At 43.8% G+C, this 21,085-nt stretch overlaps 1 protein-coding gene across 2 annotated transcripts in view; it reads right to left on the reverse strand.

The window, feature by feature from the left end:
* CLASP1 (cytoplasmic linker associated protein 1) overlaps positions 1 to 21,085 on the reverse strand; it is a 1,312,099-nt gene that overhangs the window by 1,119,718 nt on the left and 171,296 nt on the right. The gene's annotated exons all lie outside the window — the stretch shown is intronic.

A 21,085-nucleotide genomic window follows, 5' to 3' on the forward strand; every position in this document is an offset into this window, starting at 1 on the left:
AGCAACCTTCCTAAATGAAGAAAGAAATCCTCTCAAACGTGCGTGCTCAAATAAATAGTTGTAGCTACACAGCGGTTCCGTGTTGTTGTGTGCCTTCTTGTGCCTCTCCTGGCCGGATAAGCAACAACGTGTTGCATTCCGGGACTTGCAATTCCGCTTTTTGCATTGCAAGTATGGTTTAAATAAATCCTAATATGGAAAGCGTTGGGTAAAAGTCTAAAGTGGCTGATGATGACACAAATGAGCAGGGCACCTTGGTAAATGTTCATTATTTATAGGTTTTAAGTTTTTTTGGGGCGCCTTGTATCAGGGTTATGCTACCTCAGAGCACTAAATCATAAGCTAAACAGATTTGTAGAAAACAAGCATTGGGGAAGCTAATCGAATTGAAGTGCTATTGTGTTTGCCAATGATTGTTCGTGTACTGGGGAGCAAGCACAGACAAAAGCATCTTAAATATGAATGCATTAGGAAACAAGCATTTGCAATGCAATAGGTCTCGCATTTACGCGAGTTTAAGCTATTGGCATTGTAAATGACAATGCCTTTTATTTACATTTAAAAAAAGAAAAACATAAATAAAAGTCATTGTCATTTACAATGCCAATAGCTAAAACTTACGTAAATGCGAGACCTATTGCATTGCAAATGCTTGTTATTGGAAAGTAACAACAGAAAAAAAGCAGAAAGCAATACAGTAATGGCATTTCATTCAAATAATATTTACAAAAAATATTTGAAAAACCAATAGTGAAGTGTCACAACCGAAATCTAAAGACCCAAAACAAATTCCTTAAGTGGCCAACTTGGACAATCTCTGAAATATTTTTAAATCCCAGATAGGTAGCCAGGCATACAAAGAGCAAAACCCTCCCTAACCGGCTCCAACAGTTTTTTACATTTTTGTCTTTTTGGGTTATAATGAATGATCGTAAACTACAAGCCACAGGCAAGAATAAACTCGCCAAACACAAGGAGATGATGGACGGAGTGCTGAAACTTTTCTAACACTCACCCCCAGTCACAGATCTGGGTTGAATCCATCATCATTCTTTAGCTCACTTCGCAGTTCAGACACAGCTATATGCAAATGAGTCTTGACCCCTGTGCCTCATGGGAACAGTCCAGCCCGAACTGCCAAGCAATGTCTTTCCTGGACCGGAAATAAGCATCCTGAGACCTGTTTCGGGGTAACATCCCTCATCAGCCAGGCTAGCTTGAATCCAGTGGCACAGTGAGCAAGGACCCATGTCTGGGCATACCCTGCCAACTTAGGGCGAACAAAGCAAACACAAGGAGAGGATGGACGGAGTGCTGAAACTTTTCAAACACTCACCCCCAAACACTCACCCCCAGCCACAGATCTGGGTTGAATCCATCATTCTTAAGCTCACTTTGCCACCCCAGTTCAGACTCCGCTATATGCATATCAGTCTTGACCCTGTGCCTCATAGGAACAGTCCAGCATGAACTGCCAAGCCATGTCTTCCCTGGACTGTAAACAAGCATCCTTGGACCGGTTTTGGGGTAAAGAATAAACTCATGCCAGCACATCCTAGGATCAGGTTTGCTCTGCAGCCGGGCCCTGATGATACGCACTCTAGCGAACTACTGTAACAGCATAAAAATAGATTGAAGCCAGATTGTGTGGGATAACACTTGAATGTCTCAACATAACACGCTTCGGATCATAATCAAGTTCCCATTGTAATAAATCATTTAACTTATTAAACATTAAAGCCCAAAATAAACACAGGGAGGGGCAGTAGCGAAAATATGGGTAGAGTCTGCCCCAGGAACCGAGCAAGAAAAGCAATCAGAAGTTGCCCAAAAGGTCCATTTTAAACAATCTGTCAGAAGAATAATATGTATCATATAAACTTAAAGACTTTAAAAAAAATGAGCCTTAAATCGTGACATGTTAAGTATGTCCTGTGCAAGCAAAACACTGGCCTGGATATCCCCCTGGTCAGCCCAAACCCTAAATTCTTGTTCCACTGATTTTCTAACTGTTGGAAATACTGTTCATTAGATCAACAACAGACCAGGGTGTTCTACAGGATGCTAACAGAACGAGCTTTGGACAAACAAGCTGCTCCAAAAATGGATTGATAGGCACAGAAATGTCTTTAGTAATGAAGTCCGTAGCCAGAATGTAGTTTTAAGTAGATTTATTAGGTTCAGTTACAGATAGTTGAGTTGTAGAGATACATCTCCATCAGGAGCTCAGCCCATACTCCAACTGTCACACTCAAGCATCCAGGCACCCAAACATTCCATTCATGACCATCACACCAACATTACATGCATCACATTCACATCGGCTGAGCAGCTATGGAGAAAGCAACAAAATAGATAAGATACAGGTTACTACATATCCTCCCTTCTCCCACAACACACAAAGAGAAACCACAAAAAAGAAAAGGGTGCAAACAAGGAGAACCCAAGAAATGATAAAGAGCAACCGAAGAAAAAAAGCAAGAAGAAAGAGGACCCAAACATGAAATGATCACAGCATGGAAATCAAGAGAAACCAGCGTGAGCATGAAAGCAAAAAGCTGAGCCAAGTACAGGAGAAAATTAAACGGTAGGAATAGACGAAAGTAACAGAAGAACAAGAGAGATGGAAAGTATAGCCAATAGTATATCAATTAATCAATGAGGTGTTTATAATGCGCACTACTCACCCGTGAGGGTCTCAAGGCGCTATAAATAAAGAAAGAAAATTCAGAGAAAATATAGAAGAGATGTACAAGAAGTGCATGTACAGAATAAACAATATCAAGGAGATGCATAGACAAATATACATAATATATTACCCACCCATCATCCTCCTATACAATTTTTAATATAAAAACTCTAGAAATGGGTGAAGGACTCCCGAATGAACTTTCTCGAAAACACAGGTGAATAAATGGACCAGAAACAACATGGAACATCTACACCCAACATCAACCAAAGAAAATGGTTGGGGGAAAGAAAGGAAAATAAGATTGACTGCAAACCACAGACCCACAGTGACCTAGGAGGAGACAACCACAAGTGTGGCACACCATGAAAATAATATTACATACATACAAACATGCAGCACAGGACGAATTAAACACGGTTAGCAAACGAATGTAAGCCTGTACCACAGTGTAAACAAAAACAAAGGCACACATGGGACTAAAACCCAACAGAACCCAACGTGGGGTTAAAAATGCAAACAGAGCAACAGAAAACATGGGACTTGTACCCATCTGGAATAGAAAACATGGGACTGGTACCCATTAGAACCCCTATGTGGTGGTTAGAGCATGAACAAAACAATTTCATACATGGGAGTGCTCTGAAGAATGTCCAGGTTGGTAATTTCCACAAGGACCAAAGTGTCGGATCTAAGGAATATATGGCCTTGTGTGGCAACATAGAGGGATGCCATGGTGCTGGGGAAAGATCCAGTATGGCAGGTTACAGAAGGGAACTGTTGATGAGAAGCCTGAAGGCAAAGTGAAGAAAGTAATCAGCAAAGAAATGGGGCAGAGTAATATCACGAAAGTCTGCACTGGGAAGAGGAACAGTTGTGAAGGATGATAGATTGGTTTATTTGGTTGGTTTTCTTTACTATCCTGAGCTGGGAGTTTGCTGTTTAAACAAGTGAGGCTTAAAACTGTTCCTGGAGGGTTGGGAGACAGGAGCAAAATAGACACTAGTCTGTTGTGCATGTCTGGGAAGATGGTGTCCGAGACTCATGTTGCCACTGTACATGCGGTCTGCTTTGTGTTGCAACATCCAGAGCCATCAGAGGATTCCTGTGGCATACACTGGCTCACCTCCAGGGCACTGGTGGCTGTCAAGCCAAAGTGAGGGAAGCATTAGCTGGAAATAGACATGTAATGGCAGCCATAGAAGTATTCAAAAAGCCCTGCCTTACCCAGAGTGTGGATAAATAATAATAAAAGATTTCTAAAGCGCATGGCTACTTCAAAAAAGTGTCCTAGCACCGGTGAGGTTCAGCTTACAAGAGGAAACACAGAGAACCTAAAAGGAGGAGGAAGAACTATCTAAAAAGCCACGTTTTGAGGTTTTTCCAGAATAAAAGTTTGGTCCATGTCCCAATTCAAGTGGAAAAGAATTCCATAGCCTGGATTCCAAAAAGCTAAAAGAGCTGCCCCCAATTTGAACATTCCAGGATGAGGAGGTCAGTCTCGCCTGCATGTAATTTCAGGCAATTGAGGTCCATCTAGTTGCCCACCTACTACAGGCAGGTCATCAGCGAGACTGCAGCCGAATTCTGTGATACGGTAACAATTAACTGAGTATCATCGGCGTACGATATGGTGTAAAAACTGTGCCGCTCAATGATATCCTCCAGGGGGGCGCGTGTATAAGTTGAATAAGGCAGGACTCCAAGAAGAGCCCTGCGTCACCCCCTGCTGCAGATGAAAGAGGCTTTTGCAGGACCTGATAAGTACGGTCCTGCAGATAGGACGCCAGCCACCAGAGGGCTTTGTAACTGACACTGCAGCTCACCAACCGCTTTATAAGAAGGTTGTGGGATTCAGTGTCGAAGGGCGTGCTCAAATGCAAGAGCAATAATCCTGCTTTGTCACCCCTGTCCAGAATATGATGCACAGACTAACAGGTAAGTAACAGAGCCCACTGTCTATATCGAGGACGGAAGCCAGACTGCAATAAATCCTTAGACTCAGTGAATGCTGAGAGGCGCTTGTTACCAAGTTTACTGTAACTTTCTTAGACAAGCATTGGCATAGCTAATAGGTCTCGCCTTTGGGACCTTATAAATGTTTAGCCATGCAACAGTTGCATAACTAAATACTTATAAGGTCCCAAAAGCGAGACCTATTGGCCGTGCGGCCGCGAAAGTGAAAGTAATCGCGGTAAAGCGCGGCCGCACGCCCGCGCACATGCAATGTAGCTCTAGGCTGACCTGGTAGCACTTTTTGGAGCCCTCTCAATAAGTCTCGCCAGACCAGCGCATTCGCTGGGTCAGGCGAGACCTAAAAAAGGGAGCAATCGGGGAGATTGGTGTGATGCAGAGTCGGATGGCAAGGCAGCATGAGGGCCTATCGAGACCGAAACATCCTTGCAGTTCTCCATCTTTTGCCCACTTTCTCAAAGACAACTGCCCAGGGTTATTTTTTGACCATATTTTGGCTGCCTCGTGAAAAAGCCTTCTACATAAGACAGTATCTTTTGGCTTCATCTGTCTGACAAAACAACAACTTACTGCCATCTACTGGCACGCATCTGGCACGCATATCAGCCCCAAATACAAAACAGTATCACCAACTATTAGTGCATGAAAAAGCTTTCCTGTGCAGAAGTCACCCTTTTCAAAATTGTGGGTCCAAGTCATAACGAGTGACCCTCTCTGTTCACAAGTCCACAGTTGAAAACCTACACCAAGGCCCAACCTGAGATGCTCTAAATCTTTTCCACTCATGACGCTGTGAGCTTTGGATCAATATGCTGAACCAGAAAAGAAGGGCTGGAGAGGGACAACTGGCAAATGAGCTTTTGAAAGGAACATTAATGATCGGTTACATAAGAAAAATGACAAAGAACCCAGGGCATCGTCATTTTGAGGGTCCCACTGTGGAGGCCACGAGTAAAACCGGACTGTGGGAACAGAGGCAGGCCTGCCCACAGAAAAGGGGTATCCTGTTCTGTAGAAGAATCTTGATGCAACAGACGGTTGAAGCTATGGCAGTTGAGTAAACAAGCATTGGCAAAGCGAATAGGTCTGGTTTGGGCCATATTGGCTTTGCCAATGGGTTTTACCATGCTGCACACCATCCCTGATGCAGAGTAGCCAACGGGGGGGGGGACAGCAAGAAAACACATTTGCTCTTCTACAGTGATTAGCTAATGTATAATGCAGTAATGCATCTATACTCCAGAATGTCAAACTCATGACGGGTAACTAAAGCCCATCCAAGCCAATAAATAGGAAGCATGCAAATAAGACTCACAACTAGGACAATCAATGGTAAAAATGTATATGTTTGAAGCCCACTGGAAGCTGACAAACTGTCTAGCAACAGACCGTGAATGCGCGGTCTTCTGCAAGACCTAAAAATAGAACAGCACAGATTTCAACAGTATTGATGACAGTTTTGAGTAAGAATGAAGGTGTGAGTACCGTGTGCTTGCTGACCTAAGCAGTGACTTAACTGCACAATATCATGTTGCAGAAGTGCAAAAGGAATCGGGTGCACTCCTACTGCAAGCCTTGCACGTCGGCGCACAAGGAGGTCCCAGATGCTTGTTAGATCACTCCACAAGTGAGAATGAACCGGCAAAAGAAGCAAGTATGCTGATGTGCTTAATCAATTATTTATTCAATTAATACTAGACATGGTAAGACTGAGATAGCTCTCAAGGCTGTGAAATGTAAAATGGTGGCACTAGTATAAGAAGCAATACTGGTAGGGCAGGATTTACAACAAATGGTGGATCAAGTAGGCATCCTCGTACTACAATGGAGTCATCCTTAGGAGGACCGAATGATTTCCAACAATATGCAATACACACCGTGTTCAGGATGGAGAGACAGCTTGAAGTCCTAGAAACACAGTTGGAGAGAAATGCAGATCTTCATTATACGTTAACTCCACAGAAAAGGGCACAAACTCCGTCATGGGAATTGTGACGCATCATGTGTACACGTTGGTGTTGATCAACCAGGGTGGTTGTGTAGCAGTGCTTATTGATAAAGCTTTCATTCTACGTACTAAAGGTCTTACAGGTAGATAAATAAGTGGAGGTACATTGTTGCGAGTCTTGAAAGCAGCAGAGGACCGGATCTTGAAAGCAGTAACAGAACAGTGATTTAAAAATCTGCAAATTGGTTATACCCGTTTCCTGGCATGGGCTTGGCGATGTTGCAGAGAAAAAAAAATCTGTTGGGGATTGAAAAGAGTTACATGGCGCTGCTAACGACTGCCACCCTAAGTGTATTAAGGTGACACAGGAAGCAAACTTCTTCACATTTTCTCAGAAGTATCTACTCAGTCCAGCCAATGTGGAACTTTATGCTTGCCTCCACCACGGTGCTACAACAGTTATCCCTATGAATTAGTTAAACCCAAGATTTAAACTACTTGGAGCAAAAACTTTCAGACCACTTAGCTCAGTGACTGCTACATTCCCCCGTCCACCAGGTGTTTCGGGCCCACACTCGTTTGGAGGGCTGCTGTGAAGTTTGTTATATTAAAAATAACACATGATCTACTTTGCAGTTACTGAGTTTAGTGGGGATACACCCAGCGTTTATCCTGTAAACGCTAAACACACTTTGCATTAGATGGCTATTAATACACAGATTTGAGTATAAAATATAAGTTTCTAAATGTATCGTAGTGAGTTCAATGTATTTATTATTATAGACCGTTCAAATCTTGGACACAGATTCTCAAAATGTAGACATCCCATGGAAATAGCCTTTCATTAAGCTACTACTATCGTGTACATTTATGCGTGTCAAAGGTATGATACTAGGATAAAATTAAATCAACTGAATTTCTATTAAAAATGGGTAAGTTAACACTGCAGCCTACTATAAAGAGGTGAATCAGTTTAGTAAATAAAAATGATTCCTGTAACTTCTACAGGAATCCCCGAAAATAAGTTACAATAAAATCCCAGCAACCCGCAAACCAGTCATATTTATTTTATAGTCTTGAAATTTAATCACACTGCAAACCAAATACCCTTTAGACACCTCAACACTACTAGACGCAGGCAGGCTCTCGACATTTAGTACTGTTGGAGTAAAGGTTTTTTAAAAATCTAAAATTGCAGGTGTTACTGCATAACCACGAGGTGATCTAGTGGTGCGTCTTAAAATGCAACACTTCCTGTAGAGAATACGCCAGCCCCCTTGAAACCAAGCATACTTTCCAAGTGCACCTGTGATTCACGGAATATAATGCAGTTTGGTGTAGACCTCTTCTCCTTGTCCAAGGTGCCAGAATGCGCAGGAAACACTACATTTTAGCGGTGGATCTGGTGCTGGCCTGTGACCCCAGTGGACGTTTCAGTGGTGTTTTTGGAGGGTTTCCGCACTGGAGACAGGCCATAACTTTTATCTGGAGTTTCCGGTGTAAAAATTCGCAGCAGTCTGGCTCTTGAGGAATTACTTGCAGAAGGTGTAGTGACTGACCAACAAAACGTAGGCAACCATGTACACAGTTCTGTTTCCGAATACACATCTACAATGTAAAAGGGCTTCACTGTAGTATACTTTGAGGGTAAAAATATTCTTTTTAATTTCATAATTTCAAATCGAACGAGTAAGATTGCATCAGGTGCTAAATGAAGACATGCTCACAACGAGGCCCAAGTGTTGTTTGTGTAAAGTGCGTCAGAGAACAGAGACAACAAACCCGGGACTGTTTGTTGTGAAATGATTCTGGTAGTTGGGGCACATAAACTGCCATAACCAATCTGTCAAATTCTGAGCTAGATATTATGTGGGATATGCTGAGTGCGACCTTCACAAAAGGAGAACTGCTGACCGGGCTAGAAGAGCAGCCCCACACGCTGGCGGGGCATTCATTCAAGTCACGAGCCCAGAAGAATGAGCAGTGTGTTCTCAACAAGGCAGGTCTTCACCAGAATGGAGTCTATTTGCGTAAATGGAGTTTGTGTGCACCAAAGCTGCCGCCTCGTCATGAATCGCCATGTCGCATCAAAAGACTCAGTAGGGCCTAGTGATCTACTGGATAATTGTAAAGATCACTGAATTCGTAAAGAACAAACTAGTTATGAGGATGCAATATTTAGGAAAATGTACTATTTAACCCAGGCTTTGACAAGGGTTAATTACAGGGCGATAACGTCTCATCTGGAGCAGGAGGAAAATGTATTGATCATAGTTTCTGATCAAAAATCACCAGTAGCCCTTGAGAGGCATATCATTGGTGGGTTGATGAGTTTCACTGTAAATACCTTCCCAATAGGGTGAAGTCAGCTTGGGTACTTTAGGCAGTTCTGATCATTTCATCGAAGGTGCCACTCTAGGTTTGGAGCCTTTGCTTTTTAGGAGCTGGATATCTGAGAGAGATAAACACAGGGAGAAGGAGTAGGGTAGGAGCAGTAGATAAATACATAGGAGAGCGAGGACAGAGGCACCCATACCATTGGGATGCATATCAGAGGGAAGTGATACCTCAGAGACAAGTGAGAGAAGCAGAAATAGAAGTGAACCTGACAAACCTACGACAGGTGACGAAAAGAATTTAGAGACAATAAAAAGAGTTCCGATATCAGAGGCACTGATTTAAAAGCGGGAGACCAAGTCAGTGCTGAAACTTATGCGCAGAGGGCGTTGGCTGCCCATGTCAAATTAGGCGCTGGCCACAGGCACTGAGGCCAGCCCCTATTGCACACAGCGAAGGTCGTGCGCAGTGGAGGTAGGAAATTAAGTACAGCATAAAAAATAAAAGTCACCCAACAAAAACACATTTAAAACTTAAGGTTTGATTCTGGCACAAACATGTAAAATCACTGAAATTCACTAGTTACTTTTACCAATGCACACAACACACACCAAAACGTGCGCCACCCAAAACACCAATTTGCCATCAGTAAAGAAACATGGTGGATTGCGCATTTTACACCATGTGTTGCAGGCATTTGTAACCATAATCAGCACATTTCTGTGGGTTTTCACGCTTGAGCTAGAAGTGTATGCGCTCATTCAAAGATTAAAGTTACATTATGGTTAGGTATTTAAACGAGGTAAAAACTAACATTTAAAACCAAAAAAAACTGAAATTTACTGAGCTAACTATTACTTGCGACTCTGCCATGCACTGCCTAGGACTTCACATATTACATCACTCATAACATGTTAAACCACATTACTGATGACATCCGTGATGACCTTTAAATGACATCACTCAGGTAAAAAGAGGCTGCAATAGGTAACTTACATCTTGATGGATGTGTCCTAATGTCAAGATTGTGTCTTTTCACACAGAATCTATTAAATAATCATACCTTTTGAAAAGAGGCTTTTCCCTTTTCTCCCACGAACAATGGCGGCCATTCTTGATATGATTTGATACTTTACATGGGTAATCCTGAGTCATGCAACCACACAACAACTATTAAGTACTGTTCTAACGGAACACGTTCAGGGGCACAACTGCTACATTCAGGCAGGAAAATTAGACCAACACACACAGCAATCTCATAGTAAGGTACACTCTCAACATTTATACTCGGCATTCTTCAGTTTTATTAAGTAAAGACCGTAAAAAGAGAACCCGCATTCACAAGTCACAGCCGACCGCCTACAGATCAGCATTCGTCCTTGAAGGACACAGATCGAAGCACAGTCACCTTTTGTATGAACACACTGCTGTGTTGATAGACCGTGGTCTTCCAGCCCTTACAGCTGCAGCAACACTCGCCTGTAGAGCCAAGAATTATAGCTGATTGGAAATGGCATTTCCTGTCCCTAGATTAAAGCCGTGCAGACACCATCAGTTAAACAAAAACAGAAATAGAAAAATACTTTCCAGAAATGCAGCGCTAACGTATTTAATTATTTTTTCAAAAAAAGCAGCAACATGCATTGCATCACTCTAGGACGCATAAGCTGACTCCATCCTGCTGAGTCACCACCATAACTGTGAAAGATTACAGTATTAATGTGCTGCATGAAACCGAACTCCTCTAAAACGGCAGCTTCAGAAAATGTGGGCACTCGTGCTGCAGTGATGTATTAAACAGGCATTGGCAAAGCCAACAGTTCTCCATTGCCAATGTTTTGGCCATGCTGTACATCAGCGTGGCTGCTGTTCAGCATGGCTAAAGGTTAGTGACAGAGTGGTGTGGCATGGCGTGGCGTAGTGTGGAATAGAGTGGCACAGAGTGTGTAGAGTTGAGTAGAATGGCATAGAGTGGAGGGGGGTAGTGTGTCGTAGATTGGACCTGTGTTCTGTAACACCCGGCTGCACCTCTTCACTCACCCCTCACAGGTAAATTGCTACTAGCATGGTCTCTGTGGGAACTTGCACCAATCTCTCGCAACCTCCGAGGATAGACAGAGGAAGCAGTTTTAGCAACATAAACTTGCGAAGGGGGGTATGGGCAACTTCTAACCTGCAATGGGGGAAACAATCACTGTGCAAAGAGTCCTCTGTCCCAGATGCTCTAATCATTTGTCACTATGCCCACAGCGGTTATCAGTTTATCCTTACTGTCATCAGTGCACTTCAAGAACGATAAACAAGAAGTGAAAGCATGACTTCCCCCACCCAGGGTGAAAGTTTCCTCAGTAACCTTGTTGCAAATGGCCCTTTTTTCCGCATTATCCCCAAGCATTTTACTTCTACCTCCAATTTCCCCTGACCAGTTTTTGTTGGCTTTAGGACCCTAGGCACTTTACCACTGCTAATCAGTGCTAAAGTGCATATGCTGTCTGTGTAAATTGTTATTCTGATTGACCATCCCTGATTGGCATATCTGATTTACAGGTAAGTCCCTACTAAAGTGCACTCAATGTGCAAGGGACTGTAAATAAATCAAATGCTACTAGAGGGCTTGCAGCACTTAATGTGCCACCCACATAAGTAGCCCTGGTAAAGGTATCTCAGACCTGCCACTGCAGTGTCTGTCCACAGTTTAAACTGCCCTGTCGACTTGGCAAGTGCACCCACTTACCAATCCCCCACCTTCCCTTTTCATACCTGTAAGGCACCCCTCAGGTAGGCCCAAGGTACGCCCATGGGCAGGGTGCAGTGTATGTAAAAGGTAGGACTTGTACAGGTGTGTTTTACATGTCCGGATAGTGAAATACTGCCTATTTCATTTTTCACTATTGAAAGGCTTCTGTCCCATAGGCTAACATGGGAGCTACTTTGTAACATCCTACAAGTATAACTTTTCATTGGGACAAGATCGAGAAGTGGAGTTTAGGCTCACTGAACTCAGAATTTAATAGCACATCTTTTTAGGGAGATTATTTTTAATTGTGTGTTTAAAAATGCCACTTTTAAAAAGCAGGCATTTACTTATTAACCATTCTGTGTGTCTCTGCTATTTTGAGTATTGACTGTCTGGTTTTGGAGTGACAGGGTCTGGGGATGTGCATTCACTGTAGACCAGTGGTTCCCAAAGTGTGCGCCGCGGCACCCCGGTGCGCCGCGATTAGAAGCCAGGGGCGCCGCCGCGCAGGATGTGGGAGATTGCAGCCGCAGCTCAGATGCCCAGCAGCATTGGAGAGGCACAGCGGGCTGGCAACACTCACACCTTCAGCCCCGTCATGAGCTGTTAAGTCGTGTTTGAAGGTAACTGAGAGGGAGGGGCTGCAGCTTCGGTCACAGGGGCATCTTTTCAGATGCAAACAACCCTGAATGCGTCCTGTCATGTCTCTGCAATTTAGAGGGGCCTCACACATTCCCTTCCTGCCCAGGGCCATAAAAATCGTAGAACAGGCCCTGATTACACCGAGGCAGCACGTGGTTCTCTCCACAGAGTTTAATTCATGTTCTAAATTGTAAGAAAACCTCGTTTCTTCAAACATGCAGTCTAAAATGTAATAAAATAAAGACATGGCACAATCGCACCCACACTGATTAACAAAGTATGGAGGGCAATCCGTTAAATCAGTTCTCCTTTAAGTACTGTACATCACAGTGGGGGATGGCAAAACTAACATTTTTGACAGAGACCCTGTCGTCTCGTTGTCTTGTCCAGGAGGGGGTGAGGAGCCCTACCCCACCCTGGAAGAGACAAAGATGATACTAGAATACTGCATGCCCACCCCTGTGCCCACCCTGGTGGATCCTGTTCCCCCTCATGTGATGGCTCCTGCCCCCCCCCCCCCGTGATGGCTCCTGCCCCCCCCCCCCAAAACCTGTGATGGCTCCTGTCCCCCCCACTATGGTGGATCCTGTCTCCGACCTGGGTGGTTTCTGTCCCAGTCCTGGAATGGCTCCTGCAGCGAGGGTGAAGTTCTTGATGGGCCTCTTCTCAAAAAGGCTCAGCTCAAAATTAATATGAAAAGGTGAGCGAGTGAGTAAGTGAAGGGATGGGTGGATGGCTGGATGAATTAGTGAAAGGGTGAATGGATGAATGAAAGATTGAATAGAGGGAGAATGAGAGGATGGATGGATGGATGAGTGAGTGGAAGGATGGATGAGAGAAAAGGTAAATAGCTGGATGTATGGGTCGAAGGGTTGCTGGATGGGTAAAAGGGTGGATGGATGAGTGAAGGGATGGATGAGTGAAAGGATGGATGTGTGAAAAGGTGGATGATGAGTGAGTAAGTGGGAGGATGGAGGTGTGAAATTATGGATGGATTGATGAATTTATAAGTGCAAGGGTGAATGGATGGATGGATGAGTGAAAGGGTGGATGTAAGGATGGATGGATGGGTGAGTGAAAGGGAGGGTAGGCGGACAAAAGGATGAATAGATGAGTGAAGGAGTGAAAGGATAAATGGATGAGAGAAAGGATGGATGAGTGATCGGGTCAATGGATGGATTAATGAGTGGATGAGTAGATGGGTGGGTGGGTGGATGGATGGAAGGATGGCTAAGTGAAAGGGTCGATGGAGAGAGAAAGGGAGGATGGATGGATGGATGACTGAAAGGGTGGATGGGTGGAAGGATGAGTGACTGGGTGGATGGATGAGTAAGTGAAAGGATGGCTGGATGGGTGAAAGGGTAAATGGCTGGATGGATGAGTGAATGGATGGATGGGTAGAAGAGTGGATGGATGCGTATACAGATGGATAGGGTGAAAGGGTGGATGGTGGGATAATGGATGGATGAGTGAAAGGATGGATGAAGGGATGGATGAGTGAAATGATAGATGGAAGGATACATGATGGATAGGTTTGCAAATGGGTGAATATGTTTGGATATGGCTGGGCTTACTTATGTACTACTGCGCGACCTCCTCTGATGTGTCTGTAAAACTTACCTATTGTCCTGACACCTGCCTTTTAGAACTGCACCAGCAGGACCCAGCACACTTAAAACGCTGGGTAGAGGGGATCTGGTGAGCCATCTTGGGTTCATCAGAGCCCACCCCATGTAAACTTCTTGTAACGCCACAGAGCTCCTTGAGCCTTTCTCTAGCAATTGAGATGTACTTTATAAGATCTTTTTGATTGCAAATAAAGTTTTATGATGGTGATGTTTACTCTCTGAATCCTTCATCACGTCTAGGCTTGATTCTTCATGTAGACCAGTGGTTCCCAAACTGTGCGCCGCGGCACCCCGGTGCGCCGGTAAAAAAATGGTGGGGAGCCACGGCCAACTGCCAAGTGGGTCAAGGGAGCCATGGGTCAAAAAGTTTGGGAACCACTGCTGTAGACAGCCACAAGGAGGCTGAGGTGAGTCCTGCCTTTCCTGGGTGACTCATAGCTGAGCTGAGTAGACTTTGGCTGCATTTAGAGTGGTGGGAGGAATTTCACTTACACCAGAATAGGCAGTGTCTCCTCTGCACAATGCTGTCTCCACCTCCTGTAGTGAAGCTGCACCAGAGAGGATAGAACTGGTTCGGACTGGGCTCCGAGACCCTTGTCTCAAAGAGAACAAAGACAAAATGGTGTATAAGTAGTGGACCTTAAACCCCAGAGAATTAGATAACTTCTGGACTCAAGAGGGACATTTGCCAAGTAGAAGAGCTGGAGAGCTGTGAGGAGGAGCACTGCCCCTTTGCTGTGTGCTTTGCTGGGTTAGCCTGCAGGGGCTGCTTCTGCCAAGGAGAGGATAAAGACTGGAACTTTGCTGTGAATCAGCTTGAAGAAGAATCTCCAAAGGCTTGTGGGTGCTGGCCTCCTGTTCTGAAGTCTCAGGGACACAAAGACTTCACCTGCAACCCACTGACCAGCACCTGGACTACTGTGTGGACTCCTGCATTCAAAAGGGCACTAATTCTACTTCCTGGGCCCTGAGAATTGTGTGGTTGGTGCTGCAAAGCAAGAAAAACAACATCCACACAGTTGGCTACGCCGCCAGTGATGCCACGACCTGCACCGAGGCCGAAGACACCGCTCGTGAAGTGCACGATGCACCGCCCCCACCTGCAACGCAGCTCCGATGCCCTTCGACGGCTGCAGTTATCACCCTTCCCGACACCAGAGCTCGCACCAACGCCGCCACAGCCAGCATCTGCATACTGTTATCGTGGAGTCGATAACCGACGAGGGTGAATTCACAAACTATTCGACTTCGCATTACCTCATCGGCACAGACGCCTCACCGTCAATGCCGCCGTCTTCCTCTGTACTGGATTCGAGGCCTTGCCTCCTCAGGGACTCGACGCTTTGCCTCCCCCGTGACAACTAGGGAACCGGCCTCGACTAGTGCAAGGACGCCTCAACTCCATTACTCTGTGCATCGTCCACAGACTTTGTTTTCCAAGGTACTGTTTGGGGGTCCGTGTGACTCCCTGCTAGGTAGAGGTATTTTGTTTCTACAAGTACTAATTTTGAAATAACTACTCTAAAGTCATAATTTAGGATATGTACGTTGGAGTTTTGTTGTTTTGGTTTTGTTTGGTTTAGATAAAGATACATTATTTGTTTAAACTGGTGTGGTGTCCATTTGAGGTGTTTTCACTGTGTTGCTGTGTGTTTTGAATACAAATACTTTACACATTGCCTTTGGGATAATCCTGTCTGCTCGCGCCCAGCTACCAAGGGGGTGAGCAGGGGTTATCTAAAGTGTGTACCCCCTTATCCTGACTATAAGCAAGGGTCCCTACTTAGACAAAGGAGCAAACCTCTGCCAATTAGAGACCCCCATTTCTAACAAACCTCCATTACATTTTGAAACCTACTGGTGCAGTATAGCTATATATAGATTTGTGAAGACCTTATATTAAATGGATCAAATGGAGGGTTGATAAAGAAAATGTCTCAGCTAATGCTCTCAAATCCATGACTAGTTTAATACGGTTTAAAACGTTGTTTCGGGGATTGTCCACTAGGCCTTGGTTGAAGAGATTGCTGCCATTGTGGTTTTTTTGGAACAACATCAGTAATACAAATAAATTACTTGAAATTTAAAATGATTTAAAGCAACAGCCTGAAAAGGGCATTTTGAATGTCCCGAACAAGGGGATTTGAGGCACTGTAGGTGGAATAAGGACAACAGTCATTTAAGAAGAGGTAGAAACTATGAGAATGACATTTACTGCGGGGCTTACATCAACATTTACTCTACCAATTGCTTGTCTTTCCTTAACAGAGTCCTCCTTTTCTGAGAGTTTTTAAGCACACTCTAGTAAAGGAAGAGGAGAAGCATATTGTTTTCAACATATGATTTGCATATATAAAGTCTGAAGACAGTGTACTTGGAGGCGAAGAGATGCAAGATCGGAGAGCACTGAATAGCTTTTACCTCTCTTACAAGAATGATATGGATTCTACAAGAAAGAAAAACATAGGCAGTTTAAATTAGAATAAGGCTTTAAAGACTTTCTGATTTAGTCTAACTTCAGGAATTAGACTCTCACAAATAGGACAACAAATTCCCATGGTGTATAAGAGCAAAAAAAAAAAAAAAAAAGGAGACATGGTAGGCAACTAAATTTGTGCGTTTATCAGCAGGGAAGGTTAGGTCACCTTTTATTGAGACCAAGATTAAATATTTCTAATTCACACTAGATAAGAATGATAATAGTTCAATAAAAGATGGTTTTATGTATCGCTTTTATGTATCATTTTCAATTAACTTCTTTTGTAATATTCCAAGTTGGTTGTTCTTTGAAATAAGTAATGAAAAAATATTTTTGGAATATATTCTATAAGAAATTGTATGTGTTTTTAGGTGTTGCAATGACCTACCAGCAGTAACTGGATGTTTTATTAGTTTGCATATATTTAATAAGCTTATATTTTGGAATTTTTCTGTGGAAAGTAGGATTTTGAATTGATTTTTGGTGAAGTAACTGAAGCTCTATTCTTGCATATCTGCGCAGATGTTCACATTTTGAACAGGGCACTTGGGTTAATCTGAACATGCTTCTTCCTAGTGCTGTCTTTTTTTAGGATCCTATGAATGTTCACAAAGAAAAAAAGGATCAACATGAATGTCATCCAGTGCTATGCACCTATAAATGACTGCAACGAAGAGGAAAAAGAACAGTTTTACAACAGACTCCAGTCCATCCTGGAGAAATGCCTTGAGAGGGTCATCAAAATGCTGATGGTGGACCTCAAAGCCAAGATTGAAAGCGACAACACTGGGTACGAAGAGGTCAGGGGCAACCATGGCCTTGGCGCCATGAACGAGAATGGTGAAAGGCTTGCACATCTCTGTGCCATGAACACAGTATGGTGATAGGCGGTAGTGTATTCTCACACTAAAGAATACACAAGGCAATGTGGGTGTCACCAGACCATTCAACAGAGAATCAGATCGGCCATGTCTGCATTGCCAAGATGTTCTGAAGGTCCCTGCAGGATGTGAGAGTGATGAGAGGTGCGGACGTGGCATCAGGTCATCACCTTGTCATGGCCAGAATAAAGCTGAAGAAGTAAAGATGGAACCGACAAACCAACGCCAGTGATACAATACTGACCTCCTCAAAGATGCACAGAAGTGGAGTGAATACTTAGTCACTCTCAGTAACAAGTTTTAAGTCCTGCAGGAACTACAGGACGAAAGAGGCCCAGTAGAAAGCCAGTGGGAAAAGATCAAAGAAACAGTGACATCAACCAGGAGGTACTAGGTCCTAAGAAACACTAATATAACAAATTATCCATCGAGACTCTCTGCAAAACCCACATGAGAAAAGAAAGCTGCAGTCAGCACCAGCTGAACAAGACATGAAAAAATGAAAGCTTAAGGCGAATACACCAATACCAACAAGGAAGCAAACAGAAGCTTAAGAGGAGACAAACGAAGATTTAGCTATGGTCTTGTCACAGAAGCCCAGGAAGCAGAAAGTCATGGAAACTTGAAGAACTCTCCGACATAACAAGGAAACTCTCCATAAGATATAGCACGCCAGAAAGACCAGTTAAAGACAAAGCTGTGAAGACAATCATGTTTAACGAAGGCCAGCAACAAAAATGGGTGGAGCACTTTGAAGAACTGCTGAACCAGCCCTTAACACAGTCTCCACCAGACATTCAATCAACTAACAAGGACTTGCCAATCGACTGCAGCAGACCAACCAAGGAAGACATGCAGCATGCTATTCAACACCTGAGAAATGGGACGGCAGCAGGACTTGACAACATTACTTCAGCGGCACTGAAGGCAGACATTGGAACATCAACAGACATGCTCTGTTTGGAAGGATCTGGGAAGAGGAAAAGGTGTCATTAGACTGGAGGGAGAGATATCTGATCCAGATCTGAATAACTGTGAGAACTACAGAGGCATAACTCTTCTATCAACCCCAAAGTGTTCAACAGCGTCATCCCGAACAGAATAAAGGAACAAGTCGACGCTCAGTTAGGAGACCAGCAAGCTGGCTTCCGCACAGATAGATTCTGCACAGACCAGATTGCAAAACTGTGCATCATCAGTGAGCAATCGATGGAATGGGACTCCCCCCTCTATGTCAACTTCATCGACTATGAGAAGGCATTAGACTGCGTGGACAGGGAGACCCTTTGCAAACTCTGTCATCACCACGGTGTGCCAGATAAACGTATATGAATCATCGGAAACTCTTACGAGGGAATGACCTGCAAGATAATTCATGAAGGACAACTCACGTTAGTCTTCGAATTGAGGACGGGAATCCATCAGGAATGTTTGCTCTAGCATTTTCTCTTCCTGCTGGCCATATACTGGGTCATAAAGACATCCACAGCAAGGAAAAGAAATGTGATCCAGTAGACACCTTTGGATGCAGCTCGATGACCGGGACTTTACAATGATGCAAGAGAAGACCAACAAAGTAGCCTCCTCTTCAGCACAACTTGGCTTCAACATCCACAGGGGAAAAACCAAGATCCTGAAGGCTAACACAGCCAGCCCAACAGCAGTCACTCTTGCAGGCGATGCACTGGATTCCCCTACCTGGACAGTGTCATTGACAAGTAGGGTGGTACAGACACAGATGTCGACGCAAGAACTGCAAACCAAGGGCTGCCCTTATTCAGCTAAAGTAGATCTGGCCCTCCAAGGACCTAAACCTGCAAACTAAGATAAGGTTTTTGGTTTTTTTTAAACACCAACGTAAAGTTGGTCCTTCTGTATGAAGCAGAAACTTGGAGGACAACAGTGACCACCATCAACAAAGTTGAGACCTTCAAAACCTGAGAAAAATCCTTAAAATCCGTTGACCAAACACTATCAGCAACAACGATGGCAGCAGACTCTACAATTCTGTGCTCATAAAGAAATCATGAAAAGATGCTGGAGCTGTATTGGTCACACCCTCCACAAGCCCGCATCAACCACCACCAGACATGCCCTCACCTGGAAGCCTCAAGGGAAAAGGAAAAGAGGAAGGCCTATAAACACCTGGCGTTGAGGTCTCGGGCTGACTGCAAGGAGATGGTTATCGCCTGGAGTCAAGCTGAAAGAAAAGCCAAGGACGGAGATGGCTGAGGAGTCCTGGTTGAAGGCTTATACCCCAGGAGGGGAAGTCGGCATAATTGTAAGTGATATTTTACTAATGAATAGTCATTAGGTATGTCAACTTCAGATATCCCTTCCCTTATTACATAGGCATTAAGTTTGTCACAAACCAATGACTCAAATTAAACAAATAGCTTTAATTTGAGTTAAATAAGTTGAAGTAGCTCCTCTTAAAAACCTAATGGTCAATGATTGGAAAATCCGTCAGTGGTACACATCAAACAGATACAGCGTGCCCCTCTGTGCTGTCGAACAGTGTACTCTGAAAAATGTAATTGTTTACCTTTACATCTGTGTGCCTCATGTGCTACGACGATTAGCTGCGACGTTCACCCCAGAGCACTTCTGCCAGACACCAACTGGAGTTCAAAACATACCTAAATATAGACCAACTAAATATACAACCAAATTATTAGAGACGTGTCATTCAAATGTATGCTGGAATAGCGCTCCAAAACCTGAGAACCTCAAGATTGAAAGTCATTGAAAAAATGATCAATGCTAAGCTCTGCACCCTAGCTCTTTCCATCCAACTGGGCCCACCAAGAAGACATCCACCATTCCCCACTCTGTTAAAATGTCCTGCAGTCTCATCTAGCAGTACTGCGCTCTATAGCTCGTGGCTAGGTTTGAAATTTAGTACATCTCTTATGGCATTCCTGCGCCACTCCTCTCGCAGCCCATAACAAATAAAACTTTCAGTGGACAGGTGCTCACAGACTAATGGTAATAGGATATGTCCTAAAATTAGCATTACAAACCTCAATCCAGTGACCAATCTCGATTCCGCTCATCATAGCATCTCAACTAGGAATCACTCTCCCTAAGACTCAAATCAGTGAACCGGCTTCAAGTCACCACTAAAGTCTTCAGCCTCACTCGCACATGTATCGAAGGGATAAACCCAAACATATTTCAGAAGCAAAATAAAGCACATCAGGCAAAACACACACAGAGCTCCTCCAAACAAAACCTACTAAACTTCGCTTTACAGGCTGCCAGTCAAAAGGACGCAGGTATCTCACAGCTTGCTCTGTATAGCCCTACGTTCCTAGACACCGCTCTGCTGTTCAAGCACATTACTTAAATTACTTTATTTTTATTTTTTATTCTATACGAAGCAGTATGCCAAAAAGACTGGGCTCAAATGCTTTAATCCACAAATTCTAACTATATACTGCAATTACTACATAGATGACAGATGGACTTAGAGCACTAAAAGCTGTGTTGTTCTGGCTTCTAAGGTGAGAAAAGAGTTAACTGAGGTGTTTGGAAGTGTTGAATCAGGATGTTGATTAGAGCCTACAGTAAAGTGCCTAGATACCAGCAAGAAAAAACATAAGAGACAATTTACTTGTCAGGGGCATCTCCTTGCAGAAAGTAAAGGGACTGGACATGTTAACACGCTCCATGGGTTTTCATCCCTTTGCCCTCGGCATCATTATAAGCTAACATAGCGCGCCCTGGTCCACTTGGGTTCCGTTTCATTACAGCTGCATTTGTTACTG

The sequence above is a fragment of the Triturus cristatus genome, chromosome 3_2, assembly GCF_964204655.1.
Source record: "Triturus cristatus chromosome 3_2, aTriCri1.1, whole genome shotgun sequence".
Classification (NCBI taxonomy): Eukaryota; Metazoa; Chordata; class Amphibia; order Caudata; family Salamandridae; genus Triturus; species Triturus cristatus.